This window comes from Hemitrygon akajei, chromosome 20, assembly GCF_048418815.1.
Source record: "Hemitrygon akajei chromosome 20, sHemAka1.3, whole genome shotgun sequence".
Lineage (NCBI taxonomy): Eukaryota > Metazoa > Chordata > Chondrichthyes > Myliobatiformes > Dasyatidae > Hemitrygon > Hemitrygon akajei.
Genome location: NC_133143.1, coordinates 20,043,984 through 20,070,061, shown reverse-complemented (window position 1 = coordinate 20,070,061; position 26,078 = coordinate 20,043,984). Strand labels below are relative to the sequence as shown.

Genomic DNA, 26,078 nt, shown 5'->3' with positions numbered 1-26,078 from the left:
GGATCTTTGAAAGAACCCCCCCATACACTGAAAAAGAAAAAAAAGAGGCATCAAAGATAGAAATAGAGCTGTTTCCGAAGATGGAAGCAAAGGAGTCACCGCTTAGCACCATCTTAACTTTGTCCCACCTTTCACAGCATGATAATTGTTGATCGCTTTTCTAAGGCCTGAAGATTCATCGCCTTGGACAGACTACCATTTCTGGCATAGATGGCAACGTTGACCTGCACCAGGTCTTCAGAATCCATGGTTTTCCAATGGACGTTGTGTCAGATTGCAGTTCAGCCTGGACAACAGGTCTGGCTGCTTACTTCAGATTGGCCTGTCCAGGTAGAGTCTAGGAAATTGGAGCCCAAGTTCATCTGACCCTTCAAGGTTCTCAAAAAAAGTAAACCCAGTGGCTTACACCTTGCAGCTCCCCAAGAACCTCAAAATCAATCCCACTTTCCACATTTCCAAGCTAAAACCTGTAAACATCAGTCCTTTAGTCTTTCCACCATCAGTTCCACCGTCACCCAGATTCGTTGATGGGGAACAAGTCTCCACCGTGACAAGAATTTTGGATTCACAAACTGTTCGGGTTGTTTGGTAGTTGCTGGTGGACTAGGAAGGAGTCGGACCCGAGGAATGATGCTGGGATCCTGAAAGGGACCTCTTTCAAGCAGGGTCGCCGGGAGTCGGCTGTAGGGGAGGGTGTTCTGCTAGGATACACATGCAATCGTGCCAGCTTCCATGGTTTAGATGCTCTAACCCTCCGGATAAAGGACAGCTGGTGCCGCTCCTTTAAAGATTCAGGACCGTCCCACTCTTTGGCAGCCACGTTTTGGGGCCAGGCTTTCAATATTTAAGAAGCACCTGAACGGAGGTTCAGTGCTCAATCATCAGCTCTACTTGGATTATTGTCTAGCGCCCAGTTTAGAATTCTGTTCTCGTTTCAGTTTTGCTTTATGTCCGGATTCCACCCTTGGATACTTCAGCAGTTGGTTCCAATCATTCTCGTCTTGGTCTGTCGTCACAAGTGATTGTGCACTTGGACAGTGGATATGATGTATTGTGTTATGATAGTCGTGGGGGCAATTTATTTAATTAAAAGGGTGTAGGATCTTAATGACTAACATAATGCCATATCATTTCATGCATTAGTGGACCCACTTACTGCATCTACTGCCTCAACTCTGACATGCTCTGATTAATCTCTTCTCACACAACTGTCTCTGCATCTCTCTTCATTTCTCAAGCAGTAGGCAAAATCCCTTCTCTCTATGCTCCCATCAGTGACTGTGGAGCCTGAGTCCCTCTTTACTGCTCCACGTGGCATTGTTTCATTATCGGGCATCGTGCTCCATGTGAACCCAGGTGTGATCTCTATGGCATCACAAGCAGAGATCATCCATTATCCGAGATCCTCACTAGCCAGGCCATGCTCTTTTCTCGTTGCTGCCTTTGGGTAGAAAGTACAAGAACCTCAGGATTCACACCACCTTGTTCAAGAACAGTTACTACCCCTCAACCATCAGACTCCTGAACAAAATGAGATAACTACACTCTCTTGCCTATCCATTGAGACAACCAATGATCTCACTTTAAGGACTCGTTATCTCATTATCTCATTATTTATTGTTATTTATAACATATTCTGGAAGAACATAACTAGAACTTTTATTTACCAGCAAACAGCAACCATGTTTTAACACTGCCATGCTTCTAGATCATTCTGTCATTTCTGCGCATGACACGTGATATCACCGCATCTTCCTTTTCTTAAAAAGAAAACAATTAGCAACATTAATCAAAACAAATGGATAATTTAATGTCTCTATCATTCGCTCTGGTGGTTTATGAACACGAATAGACCTTCTCAGTAGTTCACACAGTTCTTGTGTTTCGTTGTTATTTCCATGTTTCGTCTGGTCTGCATCAGTTAATGGAAACTCTGAAGTTGGCTCTTTCTTGAGGTCTTTGAGAAGAAATCGCAATTCATTCATTAACTGTGTAATCTCTTTTTTATGCTGAGACTTCATCATTTCAATAAAACTTCTCAATTCCTTCACTTGTGCTTTCACTTCTTCAATTGGATCCTGATTCTTGTTACTCTTTGGCTTCAGATCAGTACTGTACTGTATTGGCAAGTTTGGTTTAGGTGGCAATGCTTTGTCAGATGCTGGTAACAAAGGGATGGGTCTGGGATTTTTCTTTATGACTTCTTTTACTTTTGCCGCGTGGGATCAAATTCTGTTCTCTCTTACTCTTTCATCCAGTCACTGTATTCTGACTCTGTGTCACTGTCCAGGACTAAGACTCTTTTCACCAAATTCAGTCTCTCACAGGCAGATAAACCCAGTACTGACCGTACATTCTTTGGCACTACCACAAATGAAAGCGTGTGCACAATATTTTTCTGTGATACTTTTGCCACACATGTTCCTTTAACTGGAATGTCTGCACCTGAATACCCAGTCACTTTTATATTTGTCTGATGTAACTTTGGTCTTGGCTTTAATGCATTAAACTCAGATTCTGCAAGAACATATACTTGTGCTCCAGTATCAAGTTTAAACAGAATTGTGTTTTGCAAACACGAGGAAATCTGCAGATGCTGGAAATTCAAACAACACACATAAAATGCTGGTGGAACACAGCAGGCCAGGCAGTATCTATAAGGAGAAACACTGTCGACGTTTCGGGCCGAGAACTTTTGTCAGGACTAACTGAAGGGAAAGATACTAAGAGATTTGAAAGTAGTGGGGGGAGGGGGGAATGTGAAATGATAGGAGAAGACCGGAGGGGGTGGGATGAAGCTAAGAGCTGGAAAGGTGATTGGCGAAAGTGATACAGAGCTAGAGAAGGGAAAGGATCATGGGACGGGAGGCCTCGGGAGAAAGAAAGTGGGAGGGGAGCACCAGAGGGAGATGGAGAACAGGCAGAGTGATGGGCAGAGAGAGAGAAAAAAACAAACAACTAAATATGTCAGGGATGGGGTAAGAAGGGGAAGAGGGGCATTAATGGAAGTTATTGTTTTGGTTCACTGCAATGGAATAGTCCAGTCATTCTTACTTTGTTTGTTTTCACAAAGCACATCTATATAAAACTCCTCACGTTCATTTTCAAACACTGCATTTATTTGTTTTATTTCCTTTCCACTTCTGCAACAATGTGAAAAATGATTACTCTTACTGTAGTGATTGCACATTTTTCCATATGCTGGACACTCTTTAGGTCGGTGCTCCCACCCACAGCGATCATGAAGTTTTTTTCTTTCAAATGACGTCTTGCTCTCTGTCGGTTTCGTTGTCGCTTCATTATTTTTTCTAACATGTTCGCGGTTATTCACAGTGTGTACGCTGCAGTTCTCAATAAAAAGCTCTTTTGCCTGTGACATCACAGTTTCTGAAGCTTTGCACAGCCTCAAAGCTTTTTCCAGGTCGATGTCTTGTTCTCTCAGACCATTATCCAAAATGCCACAAACAATTCCAGCTTTCTTGAGAGAGACTGTGAGCTCTGCAAACTCACAAGTTTTACCCTGGTGTCTCAACTCTAACAAATTGATCAATCGTTTGACCAGGTCTCTGTCGACATTTGAAAAAGTTGTATTGTTGATACGTCACATTGCGCTTCGGTATACAAAATGCGTCAAATTTGTCCATTATCGCTTTTAAATTCAAATTATCTCCATTCTCAAAAGTAAAATGGTTACGTACCTCAAATGCATTGTCACCAATCATGTGGAGTAGAATGGCAGCTCTCATTTTTTCCAATTTATTTTCTGCTCCGATCGTCAAATTGCAAAACGCTGTTTAAATCTTTTCCAGTTTTCAGTTACGTTTCCAGTCAGCTGAAGTGTTGATGGGGGTTGCAAAACTTCCATTTTTAAAGCTGTTAGCAAACAACAAAAAAGTTCACGCTCTTTTTCTCGATTATCTTTGCTTCTCCCGTCTTAGCGAAATGAATTATTCTTCCAGACCGACTTCTGACACCATGTTGTATTCTTTACCTGTACCGTGGGTTACTCATAAAGAAACATATTCTGGACGAACATAACTAGAACTTTTATTTAACAGCAAACAGCAAGCATGTTTTAACACTGCCACGCTTCTAGATCATTCTGTCATTTCTGCGCATGTTCAGAACTCTGTCCAATCATGTTCTTACACGTGACACGTGATATCATCACACCAAGCAGTAGGCAAAATCCCTTCTCTCTATGCTTCCATCAGTGACTGTGGAGCCTGAGTCCCTCTTTACTACTCCACGTGGCATTGAGAACCCAGGTGTGATCTCTATGGCTCCAAGTAGAGATCATCCATTATCCGAGATCCTCACTAGCCAGGCCATGCTCTTTTCTCGCTGCTGCCTTTGGGTAGAAGGTACGAGAACCTCAGGATTCACACCACCTTGTTCAAGAACAGTTACTACCCCACAGCCAATGATCTCACTTTAAGGACTCTTTATCTCATTGTTTTTTGTTATTTATTTATATTTGCATTTGCACAGTTTGTAGTCTTCTGCACTCTGGTTGATCTTTCACAGATCCTGTTACAGTTACTATGTGCTGAGTTTGTCCACAGGAAAATGAATCTCAGGGTTGTATACGGTGACACATCTGTACTTTGATAATGACATTTACTTTGAACTTTGACCTTTAGTATGAAGTGTTATTTCGTCACTTAAAAGACATAATATACTGTACTGTGCAAAAGCCATAGGCACCCTAGCTGTATATATGGTGACATATATGTACTTTGAAATAAAATTTACTTTGAGCTTTGAACTTTGAAGTAGTTGTGCTAAACCTGCAGGCTTTTGGTCCACACCTACATTCATATACAAATAACAATGCTTGACAAAAGCATGCTAAATCTGAATTTTACAACAGATGGTTCTTATCTTCATGGCATGTATTTAGCACCTGATTAATGCTTTAGCCGAAGTTATTTCCAGTGCATCTTACTTGACCAATGAGCAGTTACACAGACAAAAGAGATGCTGACATGCTGGAAGTCTTGGGCAACACACACAAAATGCTGTATGAACTCAGCACATCAGGCAGCATTTATGGAGGAAATTACATAGCCAATGTTTTGGGCTGAGTCACTCCATCTCTGCATCTCTTCATAGATGCTGCCTGACTTGTGTTCATCCAGCATTACATCACATCACTTGGGACAGGGTAGAGTAGCTAACTTTCACAGTATGTTCTGTACTTCAGGAAATGAAGGCTTTCTCTGGGACACTACAAGAGAGAAATCAAAGGCCGGGAAAGAAATGTTGTAGCTGTGTCTTGAGGGAACAAGCCAGTGAGATCCTTAGCAACCATACCTTTAGAAAGATTTTGTCATTTGAAGAACTATGGCTCAGAGTTGCGGAATGACCGTGGAGGCTAAGCTAAGGCGAATCCAAGATCATGAATCATAGAACACTACAGCATAGGAACCCGCCCTTTGACTGTCAATGTCCGCACTGTCGATGACACCAATTTAAATGATGCATCTGCCGGCACATGATTTATATCCCTCAGTTCTGTGTCTGTCAAAACTGGTACTGATGGGCTTCTAGGCTACGGAAGAGTCGAGCTTCATGGGGATTGGTCAGGAAAACACATTTGAAGGCAATGATCAGATCAACCATTATAAGGGGACTTGATGGAGCAGGCTCCACAATTTAGCCATGGCCCGATGAAATGATGGAGCAGACTTGAGGGGCCAGAAGCAGTTAATCACTAACTTGTTTGAATTCAATTATAATTCGAAGGAATAGTGAAACAGGACAAGGTTACCAGAAAAGCAATGGAATAGTCAGCGAAAATATTTAAAAAAAACCTCATATAAAAACAAAATAATCCAAGGTTAGGGAGTTAGTAGTAGCTTTCAGGCACCATCTGTGGAGAAAGAAACAGTAATAGTTATTTTTAGTGGTGTGAATGTCCTACATTATTACAGACCCCTAATGTAATAAAAATACAGGGATCAACATTCTTGCGGGGAAGTTTGCTAGTGCTTCTTGGGGGGGTTTAAACTAAATTTGCAGGGGGCGGGGATCCAGAATGTGAGAGAGGATAGTGAGAGGAAGAATAAAGGACAGGTGGGGACTACACGGTTCCGGAATATTAAGTGTGTAGTAGAGGAAGGTGAGGCGGAACAAGTGATAAGGAGGACTCGTGTACAGAGGGATGGTCTGACGGAACATGGAGTTAAATGTGTTGAAAGAATAAATAAATGTAGGAAGGACAACAAATTCTAGGGGTGTATAGCCCGATGGGAGTTCGGGGAGCTGGGTTATGCACAATAGGCAGCGATTCAAACAGAGAGAGGAGAAATGGGTTAAAAATTCTATATCTGAATGCACAAAGTGTCAGGAATAAGGCGGATGAGCTTGAAGCCTAGGTGCGAATGGGTAACTATGATGTTGTTGGGATAACGGAGACATGGCTGCAGGGAGATCAGACCTGGGAAATGAATGTACAAGGGTATACGTGCTATCGTAGGGACAGAAATGTGGGCAGAGGGGATGGGGTGGCCCTGTTGGTGAGGAATGAGATTCAGTCCTTTGCAAGGGGGGACATCGGGTCAGGAGAAGTAGAGTCTGTGTGGATAGAACTGAGGAACAGTAAGGGCAAAAGGACCCAAGTGGGTGTGTCTACAGGCCACCAAACAGTAGCATGGATATTGGGTGCAAGTTGAATAGGGAGTTAACACTGGCATGTGGCAAAGGTAATGTCTCAGTAGTTATGGGGGATTTCAACATGCAGGTGAACTGGGAGAATCAGGTTGGTGCTGGACAACAGGATAGGGAGTTTGTAGAGTGCCTACGGGATGCATTCTTGGAACAACTTGTACGAGTGCCGACCAGGGACAAGACTATTCTGGATTTAGTGTTATGTAATGTACAGGATTTGATAAGCAATCTCGCAGTAAAGGAGCCATTAGGAGGTAGTGATCACAATATGATAAGCTTTTATCTGCAATTTGAGAAGGATAAGGGCAGCTCGGAGGTGTCAGTGTTGCAGATGAACAGGGGAAACTATGGAGCCATGAGGGAGGAGCTGGCCAAAGTTGACTGGACGGATAGCCTAGCAGAAAAGACAGTGGAACAGCGATGGCAGGTATTCTTGGGAATAATGCACAAGGTGCAAAATCAGTTCATCCCCCAGAGAAGGAAGGATTCAAAGGGGGGAAAGGGGCCTCAGTGGTTGACAAAGAAAGTCAGAGACTGCATAGCATTAAAAAAAAGGAAATATGACAGAGCTAAGGTGAGTGGGAGGACAGATGATTGGGAAGTTTTTAAGGAACAACAGAACTTAACTAAAAAGACAATACGGGGAGAAAAAAATGAGTTACGAACGCAAGCTAGCCAGGAATATAAAGGAAGATAGCAAAAGCTTTTTTAGGTATGTGAAGAGAAAGAAGATAGTTAAGAACAATGTTGGGCCCCTGAAGAATGAATTGGGTGAAATTGTTAAGGGAAACAGAGAAATGGCAGAAGAATTTAATGAGTACTTTAGATCTGTTTTCACTAAGGAAGACACAAGCAATCTCCCAGATGTATGGATGGGCCAAGGACATAGGGTAACAGAGGAAATGAAACAGACTGACATTCGGAAGGAAATGGTGATGAGAAGACTGATGGGACTGAAGGCTGACAAATCCCCTGGTCCAGATGGTCTGCACCCTAGGGTACTAAAGGAGGTGGCCCTGGAAATTGCTGATGCATTGTTAATCATTTTCCAATGTTCCTTAGATTCAGGATCAGTTCCTGAGGATTGGAGAATGGCTAATGTTATCCCACTTTTTAAGAAAGGAGGGAGGGAGAAAACAGAGAACTATCGACCTGTCAGCCTGACATCGGTGGTGGGAAAGATGCTATAGTCCATTATTAAGGATGAAATAGTGGCATATCTAGATAGCAGTGATAGGATTGGGCCGAGCCAGCATGGACGTACCAAGGGTAAATCATGCTTGACTAATCTGTTGGAGTTTTTCGAGGATGTAACCAGGAAGTTAGACGGGGGAGATCCAGTGGATGTAGTGTACCTCGATTTTCAGAAGGCATTTGATAAGGTCCCACATAGAAGATTGGTGGGTAAAATCAAAGCTCAGGGCATCGGGGGGAAGGCATTGACATGGATAGAAAACTGGTTGGCAGATAGAAAGCAAAGGGTAGCGGTGAATGGGTGTTTCTCGGAATGGCAGGTAGTGACTAGTGGGGTGCCATAGGGCTCGGTATTGGGACCACAGCTGTTTACCATTTACGTTAACAATTTGGATGAAGGCATAGAAAATAACCAGCAAATTTGCTGATGATACTAAGCTGGGTGGCAGTGTGACATGTGATGAGGATGTTAGGAGAATTCAGGGTGACTTGGATAGGCTGGGTGAGTGGGCAGATACTTGGCAGATGGCGTTTAATGTGATTAAGTGTGAGGTTATCCACTTTGGGAGTAAGAACAGGAAGGCAAATTATTATCTGAACGGTATAGAGTTGGGTAAGGGAGTAATACAAAGAGATCTCGGAGTCCTTGTTCATCAGTCACTGAAGGTGAATGAGCAAGTGCAGCAGGCAGTGAAGAAGGCTAATGGAATGTTGGCCTTTATTACAAAGGGAATTGAGTACAAGAGCAAGGAAATCCTCTTGCATTTGTACAGAGCCCTGGTGAGACTACACCTGGAGTATTGTGTACAGTTTTGGTCTCCAGGGTTAAGGAAGGACATCCTGGTTGTAGAGGAAGTGCAGCGTAGATTCACGAGGTTAATTCCTGGGATGTCTGGACTGTCTTATGCAGAGAGGTTAGAGAGACTGGGCTTGTACACACTGGAATTAAGGAGATTGAGAGGGGATCTGATTGAAACATATAAGGTTATTAAGGGATTGGACAAGATAGATAAAGGAAATATGTTCCAGATGCTGGGAGAGTCCAGTACCAGAGGGCATGGTTTGAGAATAAGGGGTAGGTCATTTAGGACAGAGTTAAGGAAAAACTTCTTCTCCCAGAGAGTTGTGGGGGTCTGGAATGCACTGCCTCAGAAGGTAGTGGAGGCCAATTCTCTGGATGCTTTCAAGAAGGAGCTAGATAGGTATATTATGGATAGGGGAATCAAGGGATATGGGGACAAAGCAGGAAGCGGGTATTGATAGGAATTGATCAGCCATGATCTCAAAATGGCGATGCAGGCTCGAAGGGCCGAATGGTCTACTTCTGCACCTGTTGTCTATTGTCTATTGTCTAATATACGTGGCTGCTTCACAGTCCCTGAGTCACTTTTGCCCTGAACTTATCAATATACTGTACCAAAGAATAATTAAGGGAGGCCTGGTAGCATAGTGGTCAGCACAACACTTTACAGTCCCAGCAACCTGGGTTCAATTCCCGCCGCTGCCTGTAAGGAGCTTGTACGTTCTCCCCGTGATCCTGTGCATGTCCTCTGGGTGCTCTGGTTTCCCCCAATGGTCCAAAGACGTACCGGTTGGTAGATTAATTTGTCGTTGTAAATTGTCCCATGATTAGACTAGAGTTAAATCGAGGTGTGGATCTAAGGGCTGGATGGGCCTATTCCGCACTGTATCTCAATAAATAAATAAAACAGTTATGTGCAGAGTCCCTTCCACCAGACTCTGACAAAAGGGATGTTGCAGTTTGAGAGACCTTGCACAAATTGGCTGCAATGTTCTTTATGTCGCAACATATCGGATCTTTTTGTATTTTGGCTATTGCACAGTAATGCAAGGCATGGCATAAATGTGCCTATTGCCTATAGCCACTTTTACTGCAGCCCCCAATAATCTGTAACCTGCCAGGATCAATAACTCCATTTGGAGCCAGCATGACCCTAGTGTATTTGATAGGCTACAGGAGATTGGTAATGATTACAGCTTATTCAGTCTGAGGACCTTGGAAGAGTGAGTGAGCTGTGGATTAAATCTGTATACTGTGGCATTGTCTGAATCCTGGCGAGGTGTTCTCATACGCCATGGCAGTGCAGCAGTTAGAGCAATGCTCTATTCCAGACCATTCCAGAGTTTGGAGTTCAATTCCAACACAGTCTGTAAGGAGTTTGTATGTTCTCCCCACTCCGTGTGTGGGTTCTTCAGTTTCCTCCCACAGTCCAAAGACGTACTGGATAGTAGGTTAATTGGTCATTGTAAATTTTCCTGTGACTAGGCTGGGGTTAAATAGGTGGGTTGCTGGGTAGCATGGCTTATTAGACTGTAAGGGCCTATTCCACGCTGGCACTTCAGGCAGCAATGAGGGTCCTCCATTGCTGTCTGTCGTTACCGTCACACACAGATATAGGATTTGTCATTGCTGTTTCTGTAACAAATTTTTTTGACCAGTCAGGGTTGTTAGCCCTGGGATGAACCCTTGAACCTTGAAGAATGGTGGACCACCCTTAGTCTGGCCTCTGCCCTTTGACCTGTTTGGCATGGATGACCCTACCAACAGCCAAAGCAAAAGGCCCTGACTCCAGCCAACATAGTTCTCTGGGTCATTGAGGCATGCAAGCCCCCAAACCCCATGACAAGGCTGTGATCCACTTGGAGGTGTCCCACACTGTATCTCTAAATAAACAATGAAATAACAGAAATTTTAAATTTCATATTTTTTATAAGATAGAAAGTGGACATTTGGTCCACTGAATCTATGCTAGCTGTCAATCCAATCTCATTTCAATGTAACCTGTGCTCATATACCTTCTCATCAGCTCCGACCTGACTCTTCCATTACCCACCTGCACCTGAGGCGATTGACAGTGACCAGTTAACCTAACTAGTAGCATGCCTTTGAGATATGGGACAAAACTGGGAGAAACATACCCAGTTTCAGGGATTCACACAACATCCACGTAGGCAGAGCTGGAGGTCAGGGTTGAACAAGCATCACTAAGCTGTGGGCCACTGTGGCAACCTCATGGTAGAGAGCGTGGTTGCATGTGAGAGCTTAATGTGGGGAAAGCTGCAATCCTGGGAACTTCGCTTTGTTTAGGTTTGGAAAATGTATCTATCCTTGGCTTTTTCAATACTTGTTAACAAATTTCATGACACATGCCAGTGATAATAAACCTGATTCTGATTCTGATTAACCAGCTGATCACTCCCACTCATGGTGAAAGTCACACACAGTAAGCCTTCTACCACATACCTTGTGCTGCCAAGCAGAAATGTCCAATTGTCAACCAGAGTTTAGAGCAGGGGTTCCCGACCTTTTTTTTAATGCCATGGATCTCTACCATTAATTGAGGGGTTTGTGGATCCTAGGTTGGGAACCTCTGGTTTAGAGGCAGCAGTTCTCGGCCTCTTATGCACAGACTTGCTTTTCACCTCTGCTTTTGGTTGCCAGTTCTTTCAGTCCTTCTCAGTTAGTTTCAAATGTTGTAAGCTACCTTGGCAATGTTAATACTTAATGAGGAGCTGCAAAATGTCACCCTCAGTGGGAATCCATTCTTTTTGAAATGTTTGTACCCTACTAGTTTTGAGCAAAAGCATTGAAAGGCAATATCCTCCAGATTTAAAATTACCCATGTTAAATTATTGTTATGAAGCTTCATGCCACAAGTGCAAGTTCATAAAATAATCCCACACGATCTTCTCAATGCACTTTACTGAACACTTTCCTGTCTGATAAATGTATCTGATCCCTTGACAATAACCCAGTCAAGAACAAGGACATTCTCTCTGATCAATTAAACAATATTTATGCCTCAATAGACACTTCAGAAACAGTTCAATTGTCCATTATCACATTATTGCTTGTTTGAGATCTCATGTGTAAATTGGCCAGCTGCTTTTATCTTTTCATTTTTCTGTCAAGGCCAGAATTCATTGCCAAACTCTCAAATCACTTGAGAAAGTGTGGTGAGTGATTTGCTTGAATCACTGCAATCTTTCTGGGAAAAACAATTCTACAATGACATCCCAAATCAGGATGATGTCTGGCTTGAAAGGAAATATACAGATGGTATCCCCCTGTACCTGAAACCCTTGTCTTTCTTGGTAATAGAAGACAAAGCTTCAGAAGATGTTTTCAGAGTGGCTAGGCAAGTAACTGCAGTGTATTTTTCACATAATAGACATTTGCAGCCACTGTAAATGCATGTTTTGAAGCAGTGAATGTGATGCTTTGTCCTGGATGGTGTTGAGCTTCATGAGCTTCTCATCAAGTGGGGATTATTCCAAATCATTCCAAACTTGTGCCAGTTAAATAGTGGAGAGGTCAGCCACTGTCTATAGGATACCCTCTGACCTGCATTTTGTATCCATCCATGCATTGCTGGTCCTTTTGAGTTTTTGGTCAATGGTCATCTCTAGGATGCTGACTGTTCTATAAAATCCTGGTTAGACTGCAGTTGTATGAAACCCTATTTAAACTATTCTGGGAATATTGTGTTCAGTTTTGGTTGTCTCATTACAGGAGGGCTGTGGAAGCTTTAGAGGTGAGGGTGCAGAGGAGATCTTCCAGGATGCTGCCTGAATTGGAGAGCATGTCTTATGAGGATAGGGTGAGCAAGCTAGGGTTTTTTCTTTGGAGCAAAGGAGTATGAGGGGTAACTTGACAGACATGTACAAGATGATAAGAAGCAGCTATCAACTAGAGAGCCAGAGACTTTTTCACGGAGTGGAAATGGCTAATATGGGGGGTTGTAATTTTAAATTGATTGAAGAAAAGTAGAGCGGAGATGTCAAAGGTAAGTATTTTACAGAGTGTGGTAACTGTGTGGAACACAGTCAGGGTGGTGGTAGAGCCAGATACATTAGGGATATTTAAGAGATTCTTAGATAAGCACATGGATGATAGAAAAATGGAGGGCTATGTGGGAGGAAATGGTTAGATTGATCTTAGAGTAGGTTAAAAGATTGCACAACATCGTGGACTGTGCTGTAATGTGCTTTGCTCTATGATGGTGGGGAGGCTTATATAACTGATAATGCAACTTGGACGCAAGGCTAGAGTTTCCGTTGCTGGACGTGGTGAGAGACTGCACTTTTGTAGCTCAAATGTTACTTGCCATGAATGAGCTTTGACAAGCCTGTTTCTTGTCAAGATTTTGGTGCCTGCAGGATTGGTTGCTTCATTTGCTGAAGGGATTATATATCTACTGTGAGCTGAGATGTAGTAAATAACAAAAGGTGATCTGTTTCCATGTATAATCATATAACAATGACAGCATGGAAACAGGCCATCTTGGTCCTTCTAGTCCGTGCCACTGACCCGCACTCAGCCCATAACCCTCCATTCCTTTCCTGTCCGTATACATATCTAATTTTGCTTTAAATGACAATACCGAACCTGCCTCTACCACTTCTACTGGAAGCTCGTTCCACACAGCTATCACTCTCTGAGTTAAGAAATTCCCCCTCATGTTACTCTTAAACTTTTGCCCCCTAACTCTCAACTCATGTCCTCTTGTTTGAATCTCCCCTACTCTCAATGGAAAAAGCCTATCCACATCAACTCTATCTATCCCCCTCATAATTTTAAATACCTCTATCAAGTCTCCCCTCAACCTTCTACGCTCCAAAGAATAAAGACCTAACTTGTTCAATCTTTCCCTGTAACTTAGGTGCTGAAACCCAGGTAACATTCTAGTAAATCTTCTCTGTACTCTCTCTATTTTGTTGACATCTTTCCTATAATTCGGTGACCAGAACTTTACACAATACTCCAAATTCGGCCTTACCAATACCTTGTACAATTTTAACATTACATCCCAACTCCTATACTCAATGCTCTGATTTATAAAGGCCAACACACCAAAAGCTTTCTTTACCACCCTATGTAGAGAAAGTTGGCACACACATATGGGTGTCAAGAGTAGTGGGCAGGGAGTAATTACAGAGAGAAGATTCTGAAGAATAGTTCCATCTAAGGAGTGTCATTTAATGTTTTGCTCCAATTTTCTACCAGATGGTTTTGTAGGTCAGTTACCCATGAGGTGGGAAAACCCGAGGCAGATAATGTAGCAGAGGAACATGTCGGTCATGTGTTGGGGAGGTGGAAAGAAGGCCAACTGGGAGAGCTGGTCGTCTAGGGTGAGTTCATGGTCAAACAGTATGTGGTGTGGTCAGTCACAATTTAGACTATAAGACCATAAGACCATAAATATTTGATTAGAAAGGGGCAGGGAGAGATTGATAGAAAGTGGTCATAGGACAGATAACACATGACAAAGCTTGCAAGATTTTCCCTGCTCCTAGCCAACAACCAGTCTTACAAGGCTAGTTACCGTATCAGTTCAATTCTTACCATCTCTTCCTACGTGCCAAATTTTCTGAGACCCAGGAATCTAGCTGCCATTAGAAAGCCTATGAAGATGAAGGTATGCAAGCTCCTTGGAAACATACAGTGATTGATGCTGATCTTAGGAGCAAATTAGATGCCTAGACCACCTCCAGCTCTCATAATTAAATCAGCAGTGGGAGAGGCTGTGATGGAACCAAGTCAGTTCAGAAATATTTCAAAATTTTGACTTCCCACCTGAGCAGATCTGCTTATTTCTGGGTGTAAATTTAAGCCTTTAAATTTAAGCCCCAAACATTAATTTTCTTTCACTACCGTTGGTAGGGTTCTCACGGCGTACTGGCAGAATATTAATGACACCTGTGCCCTTTGCTTTAATGAGCCAAGCGGATAGTGCAAGGTTTAAGCTGACCAGCAGACACCCCTCACAAATCCCAGTTACTGAGGTGAGCCTGAATGAAGACACAAGAGACTGCAGATGCTGGGATGTGGAGAAACAAACAGGCGTTCGAGCAACATCTGTGGGGAAAATGGACAGTCAATATTTTGGATCAAGACACTTCAGCTGGGTGCAAGGACAGTGAGAAGTAGCTGGGAGTAACAGGTAGAAGCAACAAGGGGCTGAATCTGATAGAAGGGGAACAAAAATGTAGAATTCTCTGATTTCTAGTAAACTGCTCCCCCTCTGTCCTTTTTCTTCCTCCCAATCTTCCTGGTTCTTCCAATAATCACCTCAAGCCCCATCGCTCTGTTTCCTTCGCCTCCTTCACTGTCTCCACCTGCCTACCGTGCACACACTCCTCCATTTGCTCCCCCCACTCCTGTGCTTCCATCTGCCCTCCCCACCTCCCTTATTTATGTCCATGTACCACCTATTATCTTCAGCCCTTTCTCACCTCCACCTATCACCTCCCAGCTTCTGCTCCTATTTCCACTCTTTCCTCCTCAAAGTTCGAAATAAATTTGTTATTAAAGTACATATATGTCGACATATACTAGTTTGAGATTGATTTTCATGCAGGCATTTACAGGAAAATTAAGAAAAACTATACAATTTATGAAAAACTATACAGAACAAAGGCTGACGAAGATCCAATGTGTAAAAGAGAGCAAATCATGCTGAAATAAATAAATAATACTGAGAACATGAGTTGTAGAGTCCTTGAAAATGAGTTTATAGGTTGCGGAGTCAGTTCAGCTTTGAGGTGAATGAAGTTATCCATGCCAGCTCAGGAGTTTTATCTTTGTAGGGTAATAACTGTTCCTAAACCTGCTAGTGTGAGACGTAAGTCACTTGTACCTCTTGCCCAAAGGCAGTAGAAAAAGAGAGCATGTCCTGGATGCCGGGGGTCATTGATGATGGATGTTGCTTTCGCGTGGCTGCACTGCTTTTAAATGTATTCAGTGGTGTGTGGAGAGCTCTGCCTGTGATGGACCGGGATGTGATAGGTATCAGCCTACTCCCGCTCCTCACTTGGATCCACGTATTTCTTTCTCACTTGAGCGGCACTCCTCCTTCCGCCTTTTTATACCATCTGCTGCTCCTCTATCTTTGAGTCTGGATGAAGAGTTTCGACCTGAAACATTAGCTGTCCATTTCCTTCTGTAGGTGCTGCCTGACTTCCTCCAGTACCCTGTGTGTTATATTGTGATGAGCCTGCTCCTTCCTGCTGTTTCCATCCTGCGCTGACTTCATGAGTGTTTCGGATATTAGTGGAGTTCCTGCATTGATATTATGATGGGATTTCCTGTGGTAAAAACCAAGTGAACTTCTATAATTGGCTTGTTCAAATGTTTCTCCTTATTCATAGATTAGAACACATATTACATTCCATAACACAGGAGTTCTTTCAATATTTTGTGTGATGACCATATTATTGGTCCAAGCATTCTAAATTGCCAAAGGTGACAGCACATTGGGAAAAGTAGGACTGGGCTGGTCATAGCCATGGCCAGCAGTCCATTTGTCTTTGTTCCTCTGTGTGCTATGGGAACTGTGAGTGTTGATTCACTAATAAAGTGATATTTTTGCATATTTTGAAGGACTATAATATTCATTCACTCAGAAATTAGCACCTTCCAGTATAATTTATATAAAAGCATTGTGGCAAGATAGCAATTTCCCTTTAATTTAGTGAATTATGGTGCGGCATTGCACTATTAGAGACTTTGTCCCCTTGTGTGGATATGAAAGACCCAAGGCACTATTCAAGCAAGAACCCATTGTCTTGGTTAATATTTATCCTTTAAACAAATCTTAAGTTATAATATGGTGGCCAAATTCATTGTTATTTGTGGATGATGTTTGTGAACAAATTGACATTTCCTAAATACAGGTGTCCATACTTCATTGCCAGGGAATGTCTTGCTGTTGAGTCTTTGATTCTTGTCATTCACTGGACAACTATTTGTAGTCCAAGAAATGTAGGAAGAATGGACAACAAAGCATCACAGACTGGAAGCCTATATTGGGAATAAGAGCCAAATTCATTATCCCATTTTTATTGTCTCAAGGAGTCATCCATGTGTCACAATCATACAACCACTGAGCTAGACAGTCCCTCACAGCTCCAGTGAACCACATTCAATCCTGAGAACCCTAAGGTGGCTGGGGTTCTGCTGGAGTCCGTGATCTATAACTCAAACTACGGTTCTTCGCAAGTGGTGGGTCTTCAGTCTGCTTTGTTATCTCCTGGAAAGGCCTAGAAGACACACGCTTTCAGGGAGCGGCCCTGCAGATGACCTGGTTCCTCGCTGATTTCATTACTGAAGAATCATGGGAGACTGAAACATTGGGACAGCAGGCAATATGTGCTGCTGTCGGAAGATGGCCCCTGTACTCCAGCATTCCCTATCTCTCTTTCCTTTGATGTTGAGTGAGAGCCTGTCGGTCCTCAGGTGGGGAGCTCGGAGAAGCGATGCAGAAGATTGTAACATCGGAACAGCGAGTTGCTGGTCTCTACCCTCGTTGTTGTAGGAGCGAACTCTCTCTCTCTCCCTTGCCGGTGAGAGAGAGCCTGTATGAGATACAAAAGTGTGGGATTATGGACTGTAGTTTTTGAGAGACGCTAGATCAAGATCAAGGTCTCTTTGGAGGGCTTTTGCTATTGCTTCGGGGGTGGAGTGGGATTGGTGCTTCTGCTGCTGCAAGTGGGGTGGGGGGGTGGGTTCCTCTCTGTGGGAGAGGGAGGAAGGCTTTGGAGTTTTGATGTTTCTATCATTCATTCTTTTCAGTTTCTTGCTTCGTGGATGTCTTTGAAGAGCAAGGACCACAGGTTGTATACTGTATACATTCTCTGATATTAAATTGAACCATTTAAACCATGTGTGAGGTTTGCACATTCTCCCCGTGGCCATCTGGGTGCTTCAGCCTCCATCCATGTCTCAAAGCTCATCAGGCTGGTCGGTCACTGGGCCACGGTCAGTTGTCCTTCTCAGCACGTATTGTAGCTGAGTGGTGGAATCTGGGGGGAGTTGATGGGAATGTGCAGAGAGTAAAATGGGATTAGTGCAGGATTAGTGTAAGTTGTGTTTACCGGTGAGGGAGATATCAGTTAATTGATGGACTGGTCTCTATGCTGTTCAGAATCAGGTTTACTATCACTGACATATGTCATGAAATTTGTTGTTTTGCTGCAGCAATACAGTACAATACAGGTGTGTCCCCCTTTACAAAGGTAGAGCGTTCCTATGAAACCTTTCTTGAGCCGAAATGGTGTAAAGCGAAGAACCATTAATTTATATGGGAAAATTTTTCGTAAAAGTGAAAATCCTCTTTGTAATACGAAAACAGGTTACTAACGTAGGTCTTTTGTAAAAGTGAAGTGGTGTAAAGCAAACATTCATAAAGCGGGGGACACCTGTACATACAAATACTATAAATTACAGTAAGAAATATAGATATAAAATTAAATTAGATAACTACTGCAAAGAGAGAAAAAAATAGTGAGATAGTGTTCATGGATTGGTTTATTGTTCATTGAGAAATCTGATGGTGGAGTGAAAGAAACAATTCCTAAACATTAAGTGTATGTCTTCAGGCTCCTGTACCTCCTCTCTGATGGTAGTAATAAAAAGAGTGCATGCCTTGAGTAGTGGGGGTCCTTAATGGTGGATCACACCTTTTTGAGGCATCGTCTTTTGAAGGTGTCCTCGAATACAGGGAGGCTAGTGCCCATGATGGAGCTGGCTGAGCTTGCAACCTTCTGCGCCTTTTCCAATCCTGTGCAGTGGCTCCCTCCATACCAAATGGTGAAGCGATCCTCAAACTCCTAATGAAATATAGTTGCTGACGTGCTGTCTTCGTATTTGCATCAATATGTTGGGCCCAGGACAGACCTTCAGCGATGTTGGTACCCAGGAATTTAAAACTGCTCCTCCTTTCCACAGCTGACCCTCACGATGAGGAGTGCTGTGTGTTCTCTCAACTTCCTCTTCCTGAAGTCCACAATCAGTTCTTTGGTCTTACTGGCATTGAGTTCAATGTTGTTGTTGTGACACCACTCAACCAGCAGATCTACCTTATCCCTGTACACCTTTTTTTACCATCTGAGGTTCTGCCTTCAACAGTTGTGCCATCGGTAGATTTATAGATGGCACTTGAGCTGTGCCCAGCCACACAGTCATAGTGCAGAGACAGTAGTGATGAGCTAAGCATACATCCTTGAGGTGTGCCAGTGTTGATCTTCAGTGAGGGGGGAGATGTTATTTCTGATCCGCACTCACTGTTGTCTCCCAATGAGGAAGTTAAGGATCTAGTTGCAGAGGGAGGTACAGATTTTGAAGCTTGTTGATTAGTGCTGAGGGGATGATGGTGCTGCATGCTGAGCTGAATCAATAAACAGTAGCCTGATGTAGATATGGGTCCATAGCTGAGTGGGGAGCCAGTGGGATTGCAGCCACTGGAGACCTTATTGTGGAGGTAGGCAAATCGCAGCAGGTCCAAGTCCTTGCTTAGGTAGGAGTTAATTCTAGCCATGATCAGCCTCTCAAAGCAGTTCATCACAGTAGATGTGAGTGCCACTGGGTGATAGTTGTTGAAGCAGCTCACCCTCATCTACTTGGGCACTAGTATGGTTGACGCCCTTTCGAAGCAGGTGAAAACTTCTGACTGCAACAGTGAGAGATTAAGGATGCCTTTGATCACACCCGCCAACTGGTTGGCACAGGTTTTCATTGCCCTCCCAGCTGCAATGAGAGATGTTTTGATGTCAGCCTCTGAGACAGTTTGACTGTTTGACTCTGTGGCTGAGGGATTTTGCTGTGGACGCCCAGAGGAAGGTATTTGCTGTAAGTTATGAGTTTCCAAATGAGCAACCTTATCTTAGATCTACTAACATCACTGAAATGAAAGAAAGGTGCAACACCGGCTGCCAACTTGCTGTCACTCATTCTCCACTGTAGCAGAAAATACGGTTTTTAACTCTCAAAGGAGCTGAAGATACATAGTGATCTCCAGTTTTAGTGAGGTATGTGGGTTAGTAACTACCTGCTGAGAACAAAAATGTCTTGTTTTCATTTTCACTGTCTTCAAGTTATAAAACGATTCAGAGCAGAAGTCCCGGTTATCTTTGATCTGCTGAAATTGTGAGGAGGAAGTGACGATGAATGGATAATTTTAGCACTATAAATAACTCAAGTGCCTCAGCTAGCAGGGCAGCTGCAGACCATTGCTCGAGCCTCAAATGCAGAGGGGATCGTGAAGACATACAGTAGATGAAATTCAGGTAACGCCGTGCAAACTTCTTGTGGCCATCTGGTCAGTGATAGATCTCAGTTTGACCACTTATTATTTATTTTTGAGGTAGCATTAAGTATTGAAGATAACCTAGAGGGAAAGAGTAATTTTGTCTTCTAAGCTGTCTTGCATCAACTGTTGTTTTCCAATATGAAAGTGAACCCTCAGTGATCTGCATTTTAACCCTTTGAGATTGTGAGTAGCTGGGCAACCAAGATGTAAACAGTACGACAGGGGCTTTTGGTGCTCTTGGTGATCAGATGATTCCTCTGATGACTGATCCTTCCTTACTCCCGACTTTATTTGAGAAAGAGTTAGATGGGCTAGGAAAATTTTGAAAAGGAGCATTGTGCTGGAGTATAATTCATTGAAGTGCAGACCATATTCTCTTTGGAATAACAATTAACAGTGTTATACTCTTCATAACATGAAACATTGATGTGTTTATTGCAACGTGGCTAGGCAGTAAGCATTTACTGATCCTCATACTGTAATTTCAAATCAATTTAGAATTTTTGAGCCATCAACTATACTATACCGTAGTTGCTCTAGTATATGTTCAGATTGCAGAGAAGTAGTTATGCACATGGGTTTGTGTGATTGTGCTTGTGTGCACAGTTGAAAATGTATGCATGTTTATATGAGTGTGTGTGGTGTGTGTGTGTGAGCGGTGTGTGTGTGTGCATATGCGTGTGTATCTGTATGAGTGTGCATGCGTGTGTTTGTTTGTAACTGTGTATGTGTGTGTGTGTATGTTTACTGTCTTTCAGCAATGACAACGTGATATATTTTTCCTCTTGGTGGGGTCTACCCTTGCATTCCTTGTGGTAATGATGGTCCCACAGTGGTGGCTGATAGGGATTTCAGGATATGTATGTACTGACTCTATGCATCTATGCTTCCTTTAAGATTACCTCCCAATAATGCTCTTCTGCCATCTCTGTTCCTTATTACGTGCAAGTGCTATTATGGGACGTTCCTTGAAGAGATAATGGTTTACCTGTTTCTAGCTGTAATGGGTGTGTGATAGGTGGCATCTCTAAACGTAAAGGAAATGTGAATGGTCTCAGGTATTTCTCCAGTTCCATTAAACTTCCTCCTTAATAGACACAGAAGGGTGAAAGAGGTAACCCAGAGAATGGAGGGGCTGAATGGCCTATTCTGGCTTCAGTATTCTGCAATTCATGTTCTGGCTCCTCTTTGCTCCGTTCTGCGTGTTACCTTTTTCGCTCTGAATCCCCGGTGTCCTGGTTATCACCGGCACCTCCCAGCAATGCTATCCCACTGGACTTAACTGCAGAGTGACGTCAGGAATTCCCAGAAATATTGCTACCCGCAGCTTACAGCAGTCCCATTCCCCGAATGAATGGAATGTGTTACAGCAATAACCAGCACTCACATATCATCTTAATGAACAAGTTACAATTACGCTGCACAATTATGTTTAGGACCAGAAATTCTAAAGCCTGGATTAATATTCCAGAAATGTGGGTTCAAATCTAATTATAATAGTTTGTGAGTTCAGTTGAAAGTAATTGTACTGTAAGGCAACACACACAAAATGTTGGAGGAACTCAGCAGGTCAGGCAGCATCTATGGAAAAGAGAACAGAGCTGACGTTTTGTGCCGAGACCCTTCATCAGTATGCTCCAGGCCAGGTAGTACTACTGATGGTAAGTGTGAAGCTATTTGAGAGTCATGAAAATATAAATCATGAAGGCTTTTTAGTGAAGAGAAGCTGATAGCCTCACCTGGTGTGGAGATGTACATCAACAGGAATTGCCACTTTAAGCAAAACAAATATAAAAATCAGATAAAGCAGCAAACTTCCACACTCCTCTTTGCTAACACTACAGGCTGGGAGAATTCTCCACGTCACTGTCCAAATCAGTTGCTGCTCATGCAGCCATATTCCTCACCCAATGCTCCGGATTGCAGCTACCCGATATTTCCACAAGCCCTGAAGTGGTTTCCAAAGATAACTCACTGTTGTCATGACAGCAGTGCCCACATTTCACATATAAATGCAATAAAAATGCATCACAAGACACTTTGGTATCAAATAAAATTTGAGACTAACACCAAGACACTTGTGTGTCTTGACATTTGTAGAGTAAAAATGTGACTTCCTGCTTGAGTGCCTCAGGATTGATTGTTTCTGGGTTTGGCTGTGTGATGCAGACTCATTACCTGCAGAAGTAGGGATGGAACTGAACAGTGTGCAGCCTTCTCCAAGTACAGTCTGTGACAGGCGATGGAGGGGAAGTTCAATGATTAAGCAGCTGAAGGTGGTGTTCAGTATGAAGAGCCACTGGCAAGTATGTTCCAGATCAGGTCCTGAGACTTCATGACAAATTCTTAGGTGACCTCTCCACTCACACCGGTGAGGACAGGGGAACCTCTCCGCTCCCACCGGTGAGGACAGGGGAATCTCTCCACTCCCTCCGGTGAGGACAGTGGAACCTCTCCGCTCCCACCGGTGAAGTGTGTGGCACTATCAGGATAGAGTAACCTAAGAATTTGTCATGAAGTCTCAGGACCTGATCTGGAACATACTTGCCAGTGGCTCTTCATACTGAACACCACCTTCAGCTGCTTAATCATTGAACTTCCCCTCCATCGCCTGTCACAGACTGTACTTGGAGAAGGCTGCACACTGTTCAGTTCCATCCCTATTTCTGCAGGTAATGAGTCTGCATCACTCAGCCAAACCCAGAAACAATCAATCTTGAGGCACTCAAGCAGGAAGTCACATTTTTACTCTACAAATGCCAAGCAGTGACTAACTATAATGAATAAAGGGCTGATGTAGAATAGTGGTGATGTTACTGGGCCAGAAGGTCTGCAGTTGCAATTAATATTCCAGAAATGTGAGTTCAAATCGAATTATAGCAGTTTGAATGATTAAATTTAAATAATTGTTATGCAACACTAATAATGATAACTGTAAATCAATCAACTCAGTCGATGCATTGTTCCAGAGCATCTAGTGGCATTTCCCTGTATCAGATTCTCCACCATCAATTTCAAAGAGTCCACTGTTTATTTAGCAAGATGAGCCTCATACAGTATGTCCTCTTGACATGCTTGGCAGCTCCAACACTCACCACTTTAAGTTTTCAATACTCTAGACCTTATACATCCAACTTCTACAACCTGAAAGGCAAAGGGTGACATATTAAAGGAACACCACTATCAAATTGGGGGACACTCTACATACCTGAATTTTGAATAGTTTGCAAAAATTGTCAGGACTGTAGTGATTTTGTAGGAAACTCCTGGTTACCTGAAGGCAGCCTTATGCATGTGACTTTTGAAATGAGTAGCTTGAAAGCTCTAGGGGTCAGCCCATTGGAAACATCCCTTGATTTGCTCAATCTATCAAATCACACATTGACCTGAACTTGGAAATACATTGGTGTTCTTTCATTGTTTACTGAGCAAGGTCTGCGAATTCTCTACCCAATATTGCCACAAGCACTGAAGTGGTTTACAAAGGCAACTCACTGTTATGACAGCAGTGCCCACATTTCACACACAAATGAAATAAAAATGCATCACAAGGCACTTCACTATCAGGCAAAATTTGAGACTAACACAAAGAGCATTGCTGGAATAGAAAGCAGATGGCTTCAAAGAGGAGGAGAGGCAGCCAAAATGTTTTAAGGGGTAACATTCTTGAGTATGAGGCCCCCACACTGCAGAGCCAGAGGAGGTCTTCAATGTGGCTGAGGGAGGAGGAGCTGGTTCACCATACATACCAGCACACATCCATGATCACTGTGGTCCTTATCTTTCAGCACTGCAGGGCTCTGGTATGCTTTTCTTCTGCATGTCAGACTTTGACATTGATTCCTTAATTTATGAAATGTAGGTGAGGTAGAGGTCATTAATATATATATAAAAGACCTTTAATAAATTTTACCCAAACCTTTAATCTCACATTCAACTTTGACAAATGAATAAATGTATAGTTGTTAATTGAATTCAAATGACAGTGATTATTTTATCAGATTCATAAAAATTGACTAAAAAATTTATGAAAGAAGTTTTATGCATCAAACGTTTGTCTCACAAGTGTTTTGGCTTCCTTTAATATTAATGACGCAAATGATCACTGTTCTGAAGACCATATGATGTTGGCAAAGCAGATCTGTCTGTTGTCATTCTGAATCTGCATTCACTTTCTCTTCCACTTTGTATTCCAAATCCAAGATTCGCAAATGGTGGAAAATGAAATAAAAATGGAAAGAATTGGAAATACCCAGTAGGTCAGGCAGCAGCTGTGGAAATGTCTTTGACCTGAAAGAGGAGGAGAGAACTCCATAATGTTTTACGGGATAACATTCTTGAGTATGAGGCCCAGGCGCTCACAACGTTTCAGGGCCAGAGGCGGCTTTCAACGTGGCAGAGGGAGCATGAGCTGGTTCACCATATTTCTTGTTTGTTTTCCAATCATTGAGTTGCTCCCTTTCCTTAACAAGTTCCTCAAGATGTACAGAGTCAGATTTACAAATACTTGTGATCCAACTGGTGAGCCGCTCTTTATAAACTTTACCCTCCATTACATCTGCCATCATCTCTTGCTAATCTATTCATGCCTCTGTGGATGACTGTATTTCCCCTACTTTACTGAAATTGAAAATATTCTGTTCAACACACATTTCCTCCTTTCTACATCTTCATTGTGTAGGAGTAAAGGTTTCACACAATAAATTAGAAATGGTTTTCTAAATCTTGACACTCCATAGCTTCCTGTTTGTAAAACTGAGGAGGGAACTTCAAAGGCAGCCCCATCCACCACCACCTGCTTTCCCCCTGCCACTGCTCCCTCCCCTCTCTCCCTTTCTTGCACAGGACTGACAGGATTCCTTTAGGATAATGGTAAGGCTTAATTGGTAGAAATGGGAAACCTGGGACCCTCCCATATCTACTTCCACAGAGTCATAAAATTGTACAGCACAGAAACAGGCCCTTCAGCCCAGTATCTCCATGCCAAACTTTTTGCCCATTTACAATAACCCACTTGTCAGTAATCTTCTGTCCCTTTCTCTATTTAAACATTTACCCAGATGCCTCTTAAGGGTAGAATGTGTCTGATTCCACCACCTCCTCTGGTAGCATATTCCAAATATCTACCACTTCCTGAGTAACATACTTTCACCTTTAAAACTCCTTCCTCTCACCTTAAACATATGCTTATTTATTCTTGATACCTGTAACATGCACAAATATATCTTTGCCTCAAATAATTTAATCCACCCGCCATTGGATCACCCTTCGGCCTCTGTCACTCCAGGGAAAACAAGCCTAGTCTAGTCATCACTCCCAATAACTGACTGCAGCAGGTTTAGGGTTAAAGCGAGGTATCAGCAATTACAATACTGAAATAGACTTTGCTTTAGATTCTGTCATTGAACCTTGGCACAATATTGCAGGGACGATGAAGTGGAATTTTCTGGAACTGTTTCACGGTCGGGGTATTGAGAATGATAGAAGCTCTCAGATCCACAGCTGTTTCTTTTTCTCAGTTCCTGTGGAAACAGCACTAATTGGAAAATCACGAACAAGAGAAAATCTGCAGATGTTAGAAATCCAAGCAACTCACACAAAATGCTGGAGGAACTCAGCAGGCCAGACAGCATCCATGGAGAAAAAGTACTGTCAACGTTTCGGGCATTTTGTGTGTGCTAATTGGAAAATATTTATTTGTTTAATGGACCATACAGACTTTTGGTTGGATTTCAGAGGATAATGTCAGCCAGTATGACCCCCAGAGCAGCAAGAGGACATTGCAGCAGGGTCAACAAAAAAGGGGACAACTGAGTCTGCAGAAAGGTATACCCCTCTAATACAAGCCGTACTCCCCCAGCACCGTGCTCAGACTGGTGTTTCTATGTCAGACATCCATAGCCTCCCGGAAGCAAATGAACCTCAATCTGGAGAAAGTTCATGCTGGACCTTGCCTGATCCCTTTGGAAATGCCTTGATTCTTTCACAGCACAACAACCAATGTTGAACACTACTTTGGACCTGAAACCACCCTCTAAGAGTTGGTTATTAGGATGCTCTCCTCTAAATTTGGATTTAACACATGACTCTAGGATGACTACA

At 42.8% G+C, this 26,078-nt stretch overlaps 1 protein-coding gene across 2 annotated transcripts in view; it reads left to right on the top strand.

Annotated features, from left to right (window-relative positions):
* Window positions 1-26,078, top strand: part of ripor2 (RHO family interacting cell polarization regulator 2) — a 335,721-nt gene that overhangs the window by 233,290 nt on the left and 76,353 nt on the right. The window contains exon 1 of one of the 2 annotated variants that reach the window (XM_073023959.1): window positions 19,861-19,953. The exons of the other annotated variant lie outside the window; for it this stretch is intronic. The gene's annotated coding sequence lies outside the window, so the exon portion shown is untranslated. Of the gene's footprint in view, window positions 1-19,860; window positions 19,954-26,078 lie in introns of those variants that run through there. 2 annotated transcript variants of the gene reach the window in all.